The 4245-nt window shown below is 31.3% G+C and overlaps 2 long non-coding RNA genes across 2 annotated transcripts; both read left to right on the top strand.

Annotated features, from left to right (window-relative positions):
* The first annotated feature begins 571 nt into the window (after nucleotides 1–571).
* LOC117115590 lies at nucleotides 572–1965 on the top strand. The gene is made up of 2 exons (XR_004446577.1): nucleotides 572–1482; nucleotides 1597–1965. It is a non-coding gene; the product is annotated as an uncharacterized LOC117115590 (long non-coding RNA).
* Nucleotides 1966–2497: 532 nt separating this feature from the next.
* On the top strand, nucleotides 2498–3232 carry LOC117115589. The gene is made up of 2 exons (XR_004446576.1): nucleotides 2498–2752; nucleotides 2867–3232. It is a non-coding gene; the product is annotated as an uncharacterized LOC117115589 (long non-coding RNA).
* The last annotated feature ends 1013 nt before the right edge of the window (nucleotides 3233–4245 follow it).

The following is a 4245-nucleotide window of genomic DNA, read 5'->3' as shown; positions in this document are numbered from 1 at the left end:
TTTCCCGGCTTCAGCAAGTCCTGGAAGCTTGAACTGTACAATGACTGTCTCTTATACACATCTAGATGTGTATAAGAGACAGCATATGATATTCAAAGGTAAATTCGGCAATAGAGCGCAAGTGTATAAGAATAATATATCAAAGACTATTATATATAATTAAATATGTAATATATTGCACAAAAATAATCTTGAATATTGACTTTTGTCTGTATGCGCATTTAATGCTAATGAAAGTACTTATATATGCATGTGTATAGAACGTATTTTAATATGTATATTTATTTATTCTTTCTTTATTCTGAAATACACTTTCAATACAATACACTGGTTTCCAAAGTGGTTCAGTTCGACACACAAAAATAAAAATTTTCAAACATAACTTAACTAATAAATGTAAAACAAGAAATTTTCATTGTAGAATTTAAGTATGTATTGTTATACAGAACAAAAGTAAAATATACATCAATAAAAGTAACTTAATAAATGTAATATAAGAGTTTATCTTTAAATTTTACATTTGGAATTACAGAATTAATTACAAAATCTGCAATAGATATGCATGCACTAATTGAAAAAGCAGGAGTGAACTTAAGGAAAGTAATATAATCAAAAATATTTCAATGTAAACTTAATTTTAAGGTAAAAGAAGATTTAATAAATTTTATGAATTTAATAATTAAATAAAGTTTAAAATAATTTGTTTGAATGTGGAAATTGTCATATCTTGGAGGTCAGTTTTCATATTATTAGGTAGAGAATTCCATAATTTGGTTGATCTGTAATTAAATGTTCTTTTACCTTGTGAAGTATTCCATTTAGGTACTACTAAATTATTATTACTTTGACTTCGTGTACATTGATTATGGCTTTCTTCAGTATAAATAAATTTGTTTTCATTCCATTTATTATTGAGTCACCTCCATCCAAGGGAATTTAAAATATTACTAGCAGGAGTCTTGATATCAACTGATAATAATATTCTACCTAATCTATTTAATAAAACTTGAAGAGAGTCTGAAAATTCAACTTTACAATTAGACCATACACAACAACAATAATCAAATAAGGGGATAACTTGTGCATTTGCCAACATATTGAGAGTGTGTGATGGAGGGTAGTATTTCACACGACGAATTATTCCAATTCGTTTTGAAATCTTTGAAGAGAGGCTGTCAATATGGTCTTTCCAGTTTAATTGGGGATCAAAGTTTACACCTAAATACTTATAAGAATTAACTCTCTCAATAATGTCATCATTATACGATACAGAAATATTTTTTAACCTAGAACTGGCATAAATAGTAGTGAAAACCATAAGCTTTGTTTTTTTTTTTATATTTAAAGTATATGAATATATATTTATAAGTATATGAATATATGTTATTGATATGTATAAAATAAATTTATAATGTTGATTATTATTGTTATTTATTATAGAAGCGAAACGACGAAAACTTGACGAGTTCTGTTCAAATACAGGTATGAACTAATTTCAAATTGCTGTTAATAATATAGATATTTGAATTGATATCGTAATAATTGAAGTTATCGATGTTCATTGTTATTCTGATTGTTTCTTCATTTTCTTCCAAGATCCAAGAATATACTGCAATAAACTTGACGAGTTCAGATGAAGTAGAGGGATGTTGGAAATGGTTTGAAATTTAATTCCAGCTATTCTGGCTTGTAGTGGAAGTGCTGCGTTAACAACCTCCGTGTTTTACTGCTCTTGAAATAAAAATAAACTCTGTGTTGTATGTGCCAGAAAAAAATAGAGAAACTGTAGTTGTTCCTTGAATGACATGTACAGTATTAATATGATGTTATTAAAAGTGACTGGAAATAAATAATAAAGTAGATTCATCAACAAGACATACGTAGGCTTACTGACAAGCAATGCACACAAGCATTCACACTGTTATTGTTGAAATATGAGTTTGCTAATAAAGAAAGGAAACGACAGTATTTTCTTACTTTTATTCATTGATTTATATAGAGGCAAAAGTTTCCCCTCTGCTTTTTTGTAAGGGCTTGGGACCTTCAAATACAAAGAGCAAGGATTTGACCGTAGAATATATTATTATATGTTAAATTAGAGAATGATTCAAATTAGAGAATGATTCACTACCTACTAAAATCGTTGCTCTTTGAATTTGGCAGCATTAAAAACTTTTTGATAGTTGTACAGCTGTCTCTTATCCACATCTAGATGTGTATAAGCAGGAGTCTTGATATCAACTGATAATAATATTCTACCTAATCTATTTAATAAAACTTGAAGAGAGTCTGAAAATTCAACTTTACAATTAGACCATACACAACAACAATAATCAAATAAGGGGATAATTTGTGCATTTGCCAACATATTGAGAGTGTGTGATGGAGGGTAGTATTTCACACGACGAATTATTCCAATTCGTTTTGAAATCTTTGAAGAGAGGCTGTCAATATGGTCTTTCCATTTTAATTGGGGATCAAAGTTTACACCTAAATACTTATAAGAATTAACTCTCTCAATAATGTCATCATTATACGATACAGAAATATTTTTAAACCTAGAACTGGCATAAATAGTAGTGAAAACCATAAGCTTTGTTTTTTTTTATATTTAAAGTATATGAATATATATTTATAAGTATATGAATATATGTTATTGATATGTATAAAATAAATTTATAATGTTGATTATTATTGTTATTTATTATAGAAGCGAAACGACGAAAACTTGACGAGTTCTGTTCAAGTACAGGTATGAACTACTTTCAAATTGCTGTTAATAATATAGATATTTGAATTGATATCGTAATAATTGAAGTTATCGATGTTCATTGTTATCCTGATTGTTTCTTCATTTTCTTCCCAGATCCAAGAATATACTGCATTAAACTTGACGAGTTCAGATGAAGTAGAGGGATGTTGGAAATGGTTTGAAATTTAATTCCAGCTATTCTGGCTTGTAGTGGAAGTGCTGCGTTAACAACCTCAGTGTTTTACTGCTCTTGAAATAAAAATAAACTCTGTGTTGTATGTGCCAGAAAAAAATAGAGAAACTGTAGTTGTTCCTTGAATGACATGTACAGTATTAATATGATGTTATTAAAAGTGACTGGAAATAAATAATAAAGTAGATTCATCAACAAGACATACGTAGGCTTACTGACAAGCAATGCACACAAGCATTCACACTGTTATTGTTGAAATATGAGTTTGCTAATAAAGAAAGGAAACGGCAGTATTTTCTTACTTTTATTCATTGATTTATATAGAGGTAAAAGTTTCCCCTCTGCTTTTTTGTAAGGGCTTGGGACCTTCAAATACAAAGAGCAAGGATTTGACCGTAGAATATATTATTATATGTTAAAATAGAGAATGATTCAAATTAGAGAATGATTCACTACTAAAATCGTTGCTCTTTGAATTTGGCAGCATTAAAAACTTTTTGATAGTTGTACAGTGACTGGACATCAATTCCGCAGAATCAATTCCAAGTTTAGATGGCATTTCCTCCATCAAGGGTACATAGACCACTACATACCCCATATTAAGGTGTTTTAAACACCCCATTCCAGGTTGTTTAGACACCGCCCAATACTCGGTACTCAGAACTTCTTGTGTCTGTAGAGGCCGGCTGATATCAGTGGACGGCTCTTGCATCGGGTGCACACAAGCTTGATGAGCCAAGTCTTGCGTGGCAACCAAAGGAGGAGACGGTGGTCGAAGTAGCGTTCGGCCTTGGGAATGCTTTTGCAGAACGGACCCGGTTGAGGTGGGTGAAACCAAAGCTGTGTGAGTTTTGTCGAATCCAACTCAGCGGTCCCCTTCTTCGATTCCTGGAATAAGGCTTTTGCTATCCATTGCTGGTCGATCACGGGCAAGGTCTGCTTCCATCCTTCCGGTACGAGGCAGCCTGAAAGCACAAACAAAACAGTTTTATTCAATGTGCGATCTAGTCATTTTTAGATATCAACGTAAGGAAAAATATTTACCTTCGCTCCGTGAGCCAGCTGCTGACGACGGCACTGTAGTAGCAGGTTCAGCAGGGGCACCAGGTTGGGCTGTAGGATTTTCAGGGAAAAAATTAAGGATTCTTAAAAACAACACAACAACTGTTTATGTACACACATAGCATTAAAAAGGATACAAAATGCATTATGATTAAATCTACAAAAAATATTAGTAATGTCTATTGTTTTTCAATGCATTGATAGCAGTTCAGAAAAAAAAAAAAAAAAAGAATTATGC

Source organism: Anneissia japonica, unplaced genomic scaffold (assembly GCF_011630105.1).
Source record: "Anneissia japonica isolate Jap-2015-1 unplaced genomic scaffold, ASM1163010v1 scaffold284698_len23062_cov125, whole genome shotgun sequence".
NCBI classification, from domain to species: domain Eukaryota; kingdom Metazoa; phylum Echinodermata; class Crinoidea; order Comatulida; family Comatulidae; genus Anneissia; species Anneissia japonica.
The sequence above is the reverse complement of the archived record's forward strand: the minus strand, read 5'-3'. Positions and strand labels throughout refer to the sequence as shown.